The 14,710-nt window shown below is 37.2% G+C and overlaps 1 protein-coding gene across 1 annotated transcript in view; it reads right to left on the reverse strand.

The window, feature by feature from the left end:
• Tenm3 (teneurin transmembrane protein 3) overlaps positions 1-14,710 on the reverse strand; it is a 2,633,929-nt gene that overhangs the window by 1,014,005 nt on the left and 1,605,214 nt on the right. The window contains 1 exon segment of the mRNA XM_052752285.1: positions 2,519-2,681. The gene's annotated coding sequence lies outside the window, so the exon portion shown is untranslated.

Below are 14,710 nucleotides of genomic sequence, written 5' to 3' on the forward strand. Positions count from 1 at the left end.
TGTTCTGTATGGCAAATGTGTTGCTAATTAGTCAATAAATAAAACACTGATTGGCCGTTGGCTAGGCAGGAAGTGTAGGCGGGGCAAGGAGGAGAATAAAGCTGGGAAGTGGAAGGCTGAGTCAGAGAGACACTGCCAGCTGCCACGATGAGAAACAGCATGTGAAGATACCGGTAAGCCACGAGCCACGTGGCAAGGTATAGATTAATAGAAATGGATTAATTTAAGCTGTAAGAACAGTTAGCAAGAAGCCTGCCACGGCCATACAGTTTGTAACCAGTATAAGTCTCTGTGTTTACTTGGTCGGGTCTGAGTGGCTGTGGGACTGGCGGGTGACAGAGATTTGTCCTGACTGTGGGCCAGGCAGGAAAACTCCAGCAACACACCAGAGCACCAAGCACAGGGTAAGTGCTCTGTTTGGAAGTTCAGGGAAGAGTCTACTGAGGTTTCATTGTATTGTGTGTGTCTAGAGCAGCTCAATGCATGTCTCCCTATGTTCACTGTGTGACCATGACATAATGCAGTGATTAGGAACTTAGATGTGGTGGTCCATGTTCTAAAACAGAAGAACGCAAGAGCTTATTTTATTAGCTTGAGTGATAGGCTATTACGTTAATGGTTTCATTTGAGGCAAGGTGGCCCCTGCTCATCATAGTGCTGACTGGGCTTCATTTGGTAATGACTTATAGCTTTCTGTCAGACATCAGCACTGTAATTACCTAGCACAGAGGAAGAAAAAGTTAATACCCATGGAGTACATTTTATATACTTTTATACAAGGGTATCATCAACATGGTATTGTGAAACTGCCTTAAGATTACTGTTAGCTAAATTAAAAATAATTGAATTCAAATAGAATTGTCTGCCAATGTTAGGAACATATGGCTACTTTTTCTCCTAATAAATATTTCTACGGATATGAGACTAATGGGATACACTGTGATGGCACCATTTCATAATTATTGAATATACAAATCTTGAGGGATTTGAGTCATTTCAAGTATAATTTCATAGACAACCACTTCAAGCATCACACATTGCTTAGAATATAATCTGGGATGCAGGGATGAACATACAATTACAGAACAGGAAGGTAAACACTAGCCTTTGGAGGCATAGGTTTCCTGCTTCATTAGACTGAAATATTTGAACAGCAATGTTACATTATGTAAGTCTCACCCGCTTTGATACATTTTATCTGAATACTATTAACCACTAACTTATAAAAGGTCTTTCAGGAAAGCAGCCCTCCTTCATTTCCCTCCCCTCCCTGCCCTCTTATTTTAGCCACTGTGAGATGTTCCTGATGGTAAAGGCAGTTAATGTCTTTGTTTGTTGTCAAGTTAAGACTTTGTTGATATTTCTCGATTTTCACTTCTGATTTTTCTCACAGGTAATGATGGGGTTTTTTTGATAGAAAAGGGGCCATTTTATGGTGTTATTTGAAGTGGGGTTCCATGTTTCTCTTGAAAGATGAGGTCCAGGAAAGTGCTGTGGGGCAGATGGAGAGAGAGAGAGGAGGCACAGACTCCTCTGATGTTTGTGGAACACTAGATTCTAGGATGAGCCCGAGCCTTTCCTTTCTTGTTCCTAGTCCACAACAGTTCCCTAAATATTTCATTAACCTGCTTCTAGTTCCTTCTGTGCTTTTTCATATATTTTTCTAGTGTTAATTCCTGGCTATTTAGATTGAGTCTTAAAAGTCTGATAGATTCACACACCCCTTTTTTGCTAGTTTTTAATACTAATATTCATTTAAGTATAGCACTTTATGTTTGTTAATTACTTAATATAGCATTCCAGTTTTTCCTTTAAAATTTTTATGTAGTAAAGGCCTATTTATATTTTTTGAGTAGTAGATCTATTTTAGTAATGTGAAATAAAGAAATAATTTAATGTCTTATAGCCTAACATAGCTTAATGTCCTCATCTAAAGCAAATAGGCCTCTAATTTATGACTTTACTTTAGATTATTAAGCTTCTAGATTATGCCAAATACTTTAACTAGATTTCAGGCAAGTAGGAGCCTTAGTATATCTGTCTGTTTCTTTCAGGATGAAATAAACATAAAGGAAACATTTTGATATCATCAGTGGCTAAAACAGGAGATTAGGTGTATTTACAACAAGGTAAATTTCTGAAAACTAAATTCGAGGACCAAGATTGGATTTGATTTCAAACAATCTCTCCATAGCATATGCACTGGTTGCTAGGCAACACAATTTAATATCAACAAACGATGCCAAGTGATTTTTACATACTGTCATTGGCTTGCAACTCTTATTGCATGAAACATGCAAGGAGAATGCGATTATTCAAATTTAAATGGTTATGTTAAAATGCTAATTTTTTATAATTAAAAAAAAATAAAAGCTCGCAACACAAAACCTACATCTTAAAACGGAAGCAAAAGACTGCCTTCTGTGTTAATCAATGTGCAAGGGCCTGGGAAGTTCCTTCTCCATCCTCTGGGAAAGCATAGAACATATTGAGTAACTTTTAATGCTGGTCTACTCACCTAGCTTCTCTGATGAGTTGGCTGTGCAAAGCCTACATAGAGGCAGAGCTCAATTAGTGTAATTTATGTATCCTTGGACGTCAATCATTCCTGTTGAGAGGTGGGACTCGCAGGCTCTCAGTGCATTAATTAAGAATCCATCTCAGCAGAGCCATCTTCCTACCTAAGGACCAAAAGGAAAGTTTTAATTAGATTTTTAAAAGCAAGTATGTCATATATGAAAGCAAGTGTAGTTCTTTAGTTGGAATGAGCGGCAACAACTGGAAGGGAATATTCTCAAACCATGCAAAGGGCACCGGTCCTCCGTCATCTGTGTCATTATGAGAAAGAAGGGGAGGATCCAACCGAAGCACTGCTTTCTACCTTGGACGGTCACTTCACGGGGATCACCGAAGTTTTGACTCTCTTGTCTGGTTGCCAACGTAATTATTGGACCCCTGTCTAATTATTGATGCAGAGTTGATGCTGATCAAGTGTAATTATGATGTGGAGGGCAGACTGTGTTTTCCTCTGATGGCTGCCTTTTGTTCCAGGCTAGCTTCTCATGGACTATGCAAGGGACGGCACAATGCGGGTTCAGCAAAAGGGAGCAAGGGAACTTGCTCAACACATCAGTTTCACTGGTCCAGTGATGGAGTGAGTGGGCCTTTGCTTGCTAACCTAAAAACCCAGGGACTCGGGAGAGGGAAAGCCTAGCTGGGCTCACTGTTGTCAGCTGCTTGAGAGAGTCTGTTCTCCTGGAATGGCTTGTGTGAGGCCATCAAACATACTCCTTAGGGCTCACTTGGGAAATAATAGATACATTATTGATTAAAATATTTATAAATTCAGGGAGGGAAAACAAATTTTAAAAGCTAGTTCGGATTCTAGAAGGGAAAGCTACCTACTAATAGCTATTAACCCTTCCTTTCCCCTCCATAATTAGAGCGGGGGACCAGCATAGATGCTCTGAAAAACGAACAAAAGGGTTTGCTGGTTTCCAAGGGGAAAAAAAAATCAAATTGTTGAAACCAAAGGAAAAAAAAATAGCAGTAGCATGGCAATATGTCCTCCACGTGTAAGTTCTGAAATTTAAACATTCCAAATAATAAACGCCGGAAACAGCAGAAATATAAGATTTCTGCTTTTTTTTGGAAAGGTTACAGACAATAGGGAAATATAAACTTGATCACACCAAGCTCAAAATAAAGGATGTGATAACATGAAGGTTTTCTAGTAAACAGGATTGGTGCAATGGAGGGATGCTACAGATATCAAAGAATCTCTGCTCTGTGGCTCTAAAGACCACAGTGAGTGCTTCTGGCACCTATCATTACGTCCACATTTTATTTTATTTTTTTAAGGGAAGGTGTTTAGGAGAGCCTGCTACTGCATACACTATAAATTTACCAAGCAACTAGCATACCCGACATGTATTGGATACCAACAACAAACCCGACAAAAGGAACTCTAGATTTTACAGGTATATGGCTTGTGCAGCGAGTGTCTAAATGATAGGATACAATGGAAGCCGCGCTATAAAGACAATTTGTCAAAAGAATAAATCTAGAAAGCTGCGTCTCCTCATTTGCGCTAATGTTCATAAAGATATTTTATAATCCTTTCTCGGCGTTTTCCTCCTCACACATTTTCCCAGCCATTTTGCCTCATTTGTAGTGTGTGTAATGTTTATTACACCATCCGTATAGTAGCAGTCCCCAGGTACGAGTTGGCAATTGTGGGGGTTATACCAATCTTGTGTGCATGATTAATTTACATAATACGGCTTCCTGCACTGGAAGACCATGATTGTGTTCTCTGAGCCATGTTTCTATTTCCACCTAAGCCAGAGAATATTACAAAGTCAAACTATCTCTTGGATATATTGTGTTTAAGGATGTCTAAATGTCTTTATGTACTGCAGTGCACCTGGACATTAGGTTTGATGTGTTGACCCTAGGATTGTTTTTCCCAAGACATATTTAAATTATCTTTGTGACTGACTGAATAAAGAAAACTTTAAATTAAGAAATACGTACTTCAATCATTTTTAAAAAGAAATATGGTGCCAACTCCTCTTTTGCTCTAAAACACTTAAATGTAGCCTTGTGTATTGAAGGCTCTTACACTAGCTATAGCCACTCCTTACACACCCCTCATCAGTTCACGTGTCCCACATTTATGGAGTAGGAACTCAGAAGAAAGAATGAATACGTGTCAGATTGGCTGTACATTTTTTTAAAAATGATTTTAGCCAAATATAGGAATTTTCTTAGTCCTTGTTAAGATCCAAATTTTAGTGTTTAGGGTTAAAAGAAACCTTTTTCTGAATGAAAAAAATTTGATATACCTATAGGAATCTGACTTTTTCTGAGGGTTTTTTTTTTTTTTTTTTTTTTTTTTTTTTTTTTAGGTTTTTGAGATAAGCTCTCCTCTAATCCAGGCTGGCCTCTGATGCCTGATTGTTTGGCCTCAGCCTCCTGCGCACTGGAATCACAGGCATGAGTCACCATGCCCACCTTGAAATAGTCATATTTGAATTTTTGAAAAGTTCTGCTAGAGCAGAGATCCAGGTAGAATTGTAAGTGGGACAATGTAACCATATGAAGTTTCGTGAATGGCTCTGGAATTGCTCTCCATAGTAACATGGCATTTTAAGGAAGATACCTTGGTCTGTTTGGAAATGGGTGACCAATGGAAGATCAGACCTCATCATTGCCCCACACTTAATGTATTTTATAGGGAATTTATGTAATTTCTTTAAAATTGTTAGGTTTTGCTCATGATTTTAAATAGAGCAGATCAGACTTGGTAGTATTTTTAATGGTATTTGGGCATATACATTAACTATGGTTGTGTGACTCTGGAAAGTGCAAACTAATAGTTTTCATCAGTTAGGCAAGTGCATGTTTTGAACACATAGGTATTTCATTCACTGAAATTAGCCAGGCTAGTATTTATGAATTTACCACATGTTTTATGCTCATGGGACTCAAATCCAAAGGCAGCTCTAATGAAGCTGTAGGTAAAATGACCCAGTTCTCTGCTGTCTTAACATTGGTGACTAAGTGGGGAAGAGCGGGCTCATGTCTGACCTCCTTTCCTTTTCCTGAGACATTACATCAGAAGGAAAAGGAATTCCTCATCAGAATGTCTGTGAGGAAAAAAGAACGAAAGAAAGAAGACTATATAGGCATTAAGTTAGAACTATGAGTTCAGAAACACATGCAGATTTAATACCACAAATTGGGAGTTGCAAGAACTTTTAAACAAAAACACCAAATATCGATTTATTGTGTGTGATAGATTGGTAATAGTGAAATGTATTATTGGAATAGTGAAATGTATTTCAAAAGCACTAATTCAATCCAGCAAAAGCAAATCAAATCTTACTCCACTAACTCTTAGGACAGTAGTTCTCAACTTTCCTAATGCTGTGACCCTTTAATATAGTTCCTCATGTTATGTGACTCCCAACCATAAAATTATGTTGTTGCTACTTCATGACTGTTATTTTGCTACTGTTATGAATTATAATGTAAATATCTGATATTCAATCCCTGTGAAAGGGTTGATTGAAACCCTCCCATGACCCACAGGGGGTCCACTGTCCTAGGATGTGTAGAGTTGGAGAACTATGCTGTTTTAATGCTTTGCAGTCTACTTGTTTAGATAGATTTCTTTTTTTTCCTAGACTATATAGGCAAGATGTCTGGGTGGGTTATCAGTCTTTTATCATTGACATTTTATTATTTAGTTTTAATGCTGGGATATTTTATTGTACATGAGCCTGGAGGTTTTCTGCTTTCCTGTGTTTATAAGACAGAATAATAAATAAATGATGATTTAGCCCAGTGTTAATATCAGGATTGTAGTGAGTTTCATATTTTTTAAACCTTTCCCCAATTGTGACAGAGGAAAAGCGATCAGCTTCCAGTGACTTTTTTGACATTTAAATTATTAGGGGAAGAACAATCCTTAACTCTTATAGACATCGGGTTGTATAAGTTGTTGTCAAGTAATACTTACTGGCACTGTGGTGCAAATGCCACATTGTTTCCCTGTGATTATTTTATCACTTAATAATAATGAGAAGAACACATGAACCATGAATTCTCTTTGGGACATGGTCTAATGTAAATTTCAAATTTAAATAGGATCTCTTTATATTTGTAGTTGTCAGGAGCACAACTACCAAACTATTCATACACTTGGACACTGAGGTACCAATAGTGAAAGAATAGGAGGAAATCCCTAGTTATTTAAGAAAATACAATTGTTTTATGTAATGAGCATTTTACGTTTCCCTGTAATTCTACATGTGCATGCTAGCATATGTTCTCTATGCATGTTAATTGCATCCTTATTAATTTAAAAGACTTCCTTTAAAGGACAGAAAGTGAGAACTTTTTAATATTCAACAAATATTCAATATTTCCAAATAATCTTGTAAATGCCATGACATTTGAAAAGATTTGCCTTTATGGGGCCATTTCTTTGAAGTTCTTGTAGACACTATTCCCAGGAGATTTTTAAATAGATATCTTTTAGTTATTCTCTGATGTTTTCTCATACTCTCTCAACAGTGAAGGTACATATCTTTTACTTTTTTATTTTTCTTAATTCCAAAGAAAAGGAAAAAAATTGTAGAGAAATAGTTTCATTACTCTGAAAAATCTTTATTTTAAACCTTGTTTAAATGGTTCTTTTTTGATATAAAATATAAATCTCTTTGATAAGGTATTTTGTAATCAATATTAGGTGTGTAACAAATATCTGCTTATATATATACATAGGTATGCATACATTCTGTAAGTTTAATCCCGATGATGGCTAATCTCAACTGTCAACTTGATGAGCTCTAGAGTCACCAGGGAGATGGGCCTGTGAACATGCTTGTGGGGGAGTATTTTAACTAATTTCCTTGAGGTAGGATGACCCAGCTCTGTGGTGGGAACCATTCACAGGACTGGGATTCTTGAACGCCTAAAAAAAAGAGCAAGTTATCTAAGCACAGCCATCTGTCTCTCTACTATCCAACTGTGGACACAATGTAGACCCACCTTTCTCAAGCTCCTGCTGACAAGATGATTGTACTATATATCCTGGAACTGTCAGCCAAAAATAAACCCTTTCTCCTTTAAGTTACATTTTTGTCAGGGTATTTTATCATAGCAACAAAAGAGAACAATGAATGCAATGCCACACAAGAAACTCTTTAGTGTTTTTCATTCTTAGTAATAAGGGACATTAACACGTGATGATAGGGAGTAGGTGGAAGGGAAGGCCTGAGGGACTGACACTTCTATTTTCTCAATGAACTTTCAATGGCCTCCTTCACAAGTAGCAAGCACCATGTTGTATTCAGAGAATAAGAGAAAATAAGCAAACTAGGGGAGGAACCTGTCCCCATTAAGTTTTTATTTTACTAAATAGATGTAGAGAGTTCTTACTGAAGATCTCAATACATTTTTACCTACTCCATTTCCATAGTTACTCATTTTAATGGCATCCCGATACTATTATCTGTTCAGGGGAGTTCACTTTTCTAAAACCTTAGAATATATATATGTCTGATTTGACATATGAGTGAAAAAAGCAATTCTAAATTACTCCTAGGCATTCAGTTTAAAGAGAAAATTTCAAAGATACATTTATGGCTTAATAATTAAATCTGGGTGAACATGCCTGCTGGGAACCTCTACAATAATGAAACAGAGTGGCAGGTTTCAAATCACAAACAAAGGACGTTTTCTTTCAAAGATTTGAGTCACAGCATATTAGTATTTAATTGGTTTTGCATTTTTAAATGCATAGTGTCAGAACTCCTTGGTAAGAACTTTTGAATAATTATTCAGGTACAATATGAGAAGCCGTGAATAAGAATCAAATTTTCAACATCACTCTTTAGCAGGCACTCTAAGTGTCTAAAAACCTCTAATCCTAAATGTGAAGTTTTCTCTCTCTTCAACACTGTGATCCATAAGATAGTCTGCCTTCTACAGACTGGCCTGAGGCTAGGAGCCTGAGAATAAGCCCTGAGAACATGCGTAAAAGGCCATCTGGGGAGAGTATTGATGTTGGCCAATGGATCTTTCTTATACTCAAGTTTTATTTAGGACAAAATTATAGGAGAGGCTAAGAGTATGCTTGAGTTCAGAACTTATATTGACTTTCTTGTAACATTAATTATCCTTTGTTTAATCAAATGGTCACAAAAAAAATGACACTAATCTAGAATCTAAGTGGCAACTGGGATTACAAATGGATACGTTTACCAAGTCTTTCAAAGGCACTCCCTATACGGGCTATCAAAAGATTATGAAAAAGTAACTCCATTTTCAGGTCACATCTTGCCATAAGTCCCTTTCAGGTGATTAGATGTAATCACATTTATATCTATTTACACTTGCTTCTATTCATCTATGTATCTTACTTCAGAAGCCAAGGAAGAATAAAAGCTCACTTCACTCCATGGAAACAGCCTTCACTGAAAGAAATTCTTACGTGTTATTTTAAGTCCAGAGGTCTAAGGACAGAAAGGCACTCACAGTCTTCATGGGCATTTCAGGCCATATAAAAATCACAACACTTTAGAGTACTCTCCCAACAGTGAGGCAAGTCTAATTTGTGTCCATTCTCCTTCCTCATTTCCTTCTCAATAAATAATGGATAAGCCAACAATGGGGCTTGCTGACTTTCTAATTCTTCTTATATGCAAAAATTATCTGCTGGAAATAAATTAACGTCTATACAATAGTCTGCAAATGGCTTGAAAGTCATTTGGTGGTTCTTAAGATGCTGCGTATGTTCTGTTTTATTTCTGAGCCAATTAATCACTCCATTCATCTCCCTGTTCTATGCCTACCCTCTCCCCACTCATCCCCACCTCTAAATAATCCCTTCCCCACCGAAGGAGCTGGAGAGCCCTTCCATTCTTTTTGACTCTCTTATCTTGATTTGCTATCCAATTTCCCATTAATTAGAACACAGTGACACAGCAATGGGGTAATTGCAAATATCATGCAAATCTCTCATGGAAAACTCTTCTAAAAGCAAACACAATTGGTGATTATGTAAAGTTGGTATCTCTGCTGATTACAACATTATCTGATTTATGAAAAGGATATTTTGGGTAAGCAGAATTTCAAACTCACTGCTACTTAGCCATTTAAGTACCATTTTTGTTCCTATTGTGCCTACAATCTTAAAAACACGAGGTTACACACTTCTGTGCATTAAGTAATGTACACGGGAAATAAAAATGAGAATCCAAAGTAAGTTATTAAGACTTCTCCAAACATCCAATGGACTGGGAGTGAGACATTCTCCTTTCACTGTATGGCTTCAGAATACTGGTTTCCTCAAGTCATGGAGATCCTGCTGCTATGGTTCCACAAGACCAGTCCCTTCATGTACTCTGGCAGGTCATAGATGGGGTAGATGTTGGAGTGGGTCAGTTCAAAGCCCTGGATGCAGGATATCCAAGAGGAGTTTCAGGGAAGGTCCAGCATTGAGGGTATATCAGAAGCCAGAGGACTTGAACCAGATCAACATCTCATGGCAACGAATATTTACAAGTAAAGCTGAGTGGCTGAAAAGGTATATCGTACGACACACTGTAGCTGCCAAGGCCACTAAGACATAGGAAGAGATGTTGGAGAGGCGGGAAAGACAGAGGAGAAAGTGGCTGTTTTTGTTTTTTGTTTGTTTGTTTATTTGTTTGTTTGTTTTGAATTAATATATTTTTAATTTTCTTTTTTTGGAGGTCACTATGGGGGGGAGGGGCATGTAAGGAGTGACTGGGAAATGAGCAGGATTAGGGTATATGATGTGTGGGGTATATGATGTGAAATTCCCAAAGAATCAATAAAAAAATATGTCTTAGAAAAAGAACACTATTTTCTTTCTGGAATGTTTTTTTGTCATGGTCTGTTGACATGTTCCTTTCCTCATATACATCTTATCTGTTCTTCTAGCCCTGCCATCTCCAGCACCTATCCAGACAATTCTGTCAGTCACCATTGATGTTGAATTTCCTGCTTCAGACTGTAATTAAAACAAATTGGAACACTAACTAAGGAAAGATTTGACAACTAATTTTGTGCCCAATAAGTAAAATATATGCAGAGCTTTTTTTTTCTTGGATTCAGATTCTTTTTTCCTTTCCCATTTAATTTTAGATTCCTTCTGCTTTTGAGGATTTTATGCAAGTTTGAGATTGATATATAAATAAAATACAGCCTGACCATATCTCATCAATCTTCTAGACTCTGAGTTATAGAGCTTACTCTGGTGCCCAAGGTGGTACAACCAAGGCAGAACCTCTGGAGCAGCCATATTCAGAGGAAAACATATTCATAAAAATGTACATTTGTCTCTTTACTACTTAGTCAATATATAGCATGAGTACTAAGCTACTATGACTTCATTTTATTTCATATTTGTGTACTCAGCAAAGTGATTGCTTATTTGTTTTAGTCATCCAACTTTGGGATACATAAAAAATTCCTGTTACAAAAGCCATATTGATCTAACACACTAAATTAAGAACATCCACTACCTTGAATAGTCATTGAATAAATACTTATTGAAATGAATGGAACTTTATTAAATACACTTGCTTATTAAAAAATGTTTACTCACACCTTACCAGGAATCTTCATTCATATTAAATTCAGCAGGGATTCCAAAAACTAGAACACTTTTGCCTATTTCATTAACTAATAGAGCTTTAAAAATATTTACTTATCCTACTTTTATAAATATATCTTTTGTAGTTTCCAATTTTTGGCTCCTTTACAAACTAGATTTAATCTTAAAAAGGATCAACAGACTGTAAGTTGTAGATGTGACATAAATCAGTTCTACAAAAATGATTTGAATAATCATAATGTATATCAAATACATGGTTTTATCTGGGTGGTCTACAACTCATAACATCGAATAGGATTCTTATAATCTTTATGTTATCTTCTGAAATTCCCATCTTTGCATACTGCAAACTGCTGCTGAAGGGCTGTCAGATACATATGAAGACCACAGATCTTATCATCTTAAACACATAAACGTTGTGAGTCATATTTTCTCTTTGGGGTCTGCATGGCTTCAACCACACAATTTAATTTTGAGAGCTCCATTAGCTACATGCACAAACCATTCTAGAGACTTCTTTGAATTTTATCATGTTATCACAGCTCGGGATTCTGTATATTGGTTGTAAGAGTTAGAACGTATTAAGTAATAAAGGTATGAAAACGTATTTCCTCTAACTCTAAAGAAACTATACATATTAAACAAGAAAAATCTATTGTGTCAGAGTGGGAGTTTCCTTCCATCTGCTTCAATTTCTTCCTGCAGGCTTGCATCTGTCTAGGGAAGAATTTTCTCTCCTTTCCTGGAGGTAGGGTGGCCATGTATTTGATTGGATCCGAAAGAATGCAAGCTTTTCTCTATCACTGGACCTTGGCTTTTCTCCTATTTTTATTGCATGGAAGATGGATATAGCAGTGGCCTTTTTCTGACCAAAAGAACGTTAATAACATCCATAGAGTGCCAGAGCCAGGTAGGGACATTGGTTCCCTGAATGGCCCAGTGAGATGATGCTAGCCCAGACTAGTTACACTGTCACATCAAAGAGGAATGCAGCCTGTATTATTTAACAGATTGTTCAAGGGTTTCCTTTGTAATGTAACTTAACCTTTTCTCTAATACATCTGTTCATGGTGTGGCTACAAAAGCTTCTCTGAAAGGCAAAACAAACAAAACAACCTGGTAGCATTTTCAGATCCCTCTGAAGGGTATGTCAGGGCTTTCATGTTCTGGAGTCCCTTCATGTTAGCTGGGCTTCTGCCCTTGCTTTCCCTTGTTCTTCAGAGGGATGATGGAGGAGAACAGAGCAAACATTGTGACATTTCTTTCCAGGGATCCTGTGAGAAGCATAGATAGATGATGTGACTTCACTCTTCTTTATTTACATGGCTTCTACAGTCTTTTATGATCTGTTGAGGTTCAGACCAACTATCATCTCCTCCAGAAATTATTAGCACTTTTTGATGTTGACATGATTATTTTTGCTTTGCATTGTTCTCAGAATTATAACTATATGTAGAGCTTCCCTGCATTTCTTAAAACACCACGTGAACCTTTGTTATCCTCTATTAAAATATAATGGTCCACATGAAGTATTTATATAGAGTTTACTGTGTAGAATTATTTGTGTTTTACAGGTAATTAAAATATCATAAATACATGTTGAGTATGATAGTGAATAAGTTTGCATTTATTAAATAATTAAAATACTATATTAAAAACATCAACTTAATGGGTCTTGTATATGAGATATTTATAGTTATTTTGAAGCTATATAAGCTAATAATAATGTTTCTTTGCATTCAATATAGACATGAATAAGTATTTGATAAAAATAATTTTCCTTTCAACTTAACAGTATTGTATCTTTTTATATGTAGGTAAACATTTAAAACACAAGAATGCACAAACTTTAGCTACTATAATACTGTTAATCACATGAAGATCATCTGATTGATCTAATTTGGGAGGGAGAAGCCTATAAGCAATTGAAAATTACTTACGATTTTCACTCAGTGACTCTTATTTGCTAGATCTGAACATAAAATCGAGGGTCCCCTATCAAATTCAGTCATAGCAGTTCCTTGATTCTTAATTAACATGAGGGCTAGCTATCAAACCTGTAAGTTGGCTCATCTTTGCTAGCTGACCTCGAATCACACTAGAATGTGACAATGCACACTAACATACCTGTTTATGTAATGTAGCCAAATATTTGGCTTAGCCATCCTGATGGAATGTTAATAACCACTGTGACTCAAGCTTTGGATTTTTTTCCTTGAAACCTAATTTTTCTCAGGAAATGCTTTTCCCCTGAGAACAGAAACAGCCATAAGAAGGTCTTAAATAGGCCAGGGAACTGACTCCAACTTCATACACAATCCATTTTCTGAGCTTTGTCTCCTGGTGGAGAAGTTCTCTGACGACAGGGATGCTATTCAACCAAATATCACAGTTTTTTACATGTGTATGTGGTTTGTGTGTGTATGTGTGTGTGTGTGTACATACACACACACACACACAATATGTATATACTAATGCTTACACATTTGAGAATCATACAGAGAAGACATAATATACATTATGAATCTCATGTTCTCATTTCTCAAATGCTTAAATTTAAAATTGTCATAATTTGTAAATTAAGAACTTTCAGACTTCCAGAATATGCTTTGTAAGCTTCTTGGGGAGAAAATACATTAGTCATCTTCCCCAGGACTAGATCCTTCATGCTACAATAGCAGCAAGACAAGTTGTGGCCACTAGTGTAATAGGGCATGACTGTTATGGCGTCCTGAATGGATCTGGGGCTTGCATCACGTGAGGGAATTCATGCCTGGAACTGTCAACCTGGTCAAATGCTCATAGCTACAGAGCTTGTAGGCCGTGTTGTGGACACTTCTATTGTTATTTTGCTAAATGGACACAATGTCAAATTGCCTTCTAAATACTTACAATGCAACCCACAGACCTTGGCTACCCTTAACTCTGGTCACTCACTGGAGCTTCTTTTTGCAATGGGCAACCGTCAATGCAGAGACTCAGAAACGATCAAAGTGCTGAGAATAAGTGACTACAATTGCTGAGCCCCGGATGGAACGTCTTTATTGCTCCCCCATGTCCCTCAACCCTGTTGCAAGACTTCATAGAAAAGAATGGAGAAAGAATGTAACAGGCAGAGGATACGGGGAGTGCTCAGAGCCGCTAGCTTCTGGACATGACGCGGGTACTGAACTCATGAACTCGCATCAACTGTGGTTCTCTGCACAAAACCTGAGAAATACAAAGCCAGCCACAATTCCAGCATGGGTCAGAGAGGAATTCACAAGGCCCTCTCCCTAACTGAGGAACTAGTGACCGCTGATAGACACTGCGGGGAGGGGCGGGGTGGGGCGGGGCGGGGCGGGGTAGTTTGCAGGGAGAGAATCATCCTCTGGTAGTGTGGCCATTGCTAGATTGCCTGCCTCAGGGATGACCCCACACTCATGCAATAAAAGAGTGGGGAGGTAAGGGGTGGTATTTTGCTGTTTATGTATATGAAATTCTCAAAGAACAAATATTTAGAAAATGGTATTGTTCCTAATATTGGAAAATCTGATGTCCTTTGAGGCTCACAAAACT

This window comes from Peromyscus californicus, unplaced genomic scaffold (assembly GCF_007827085.1).
Source record: "Peromyscus californicus insignis strain IS unplaced genomic scaffold, ASM782708v3 Scaffold_23__1_contigs__length_62951481, whole genome shotgun sequence".
Lineage (NCBI taxonomy): Eukaryota > Metazoa > Chordata > Mammalia > Rodentia > Cricetidae > Peromyscus > Peromyscus californicus.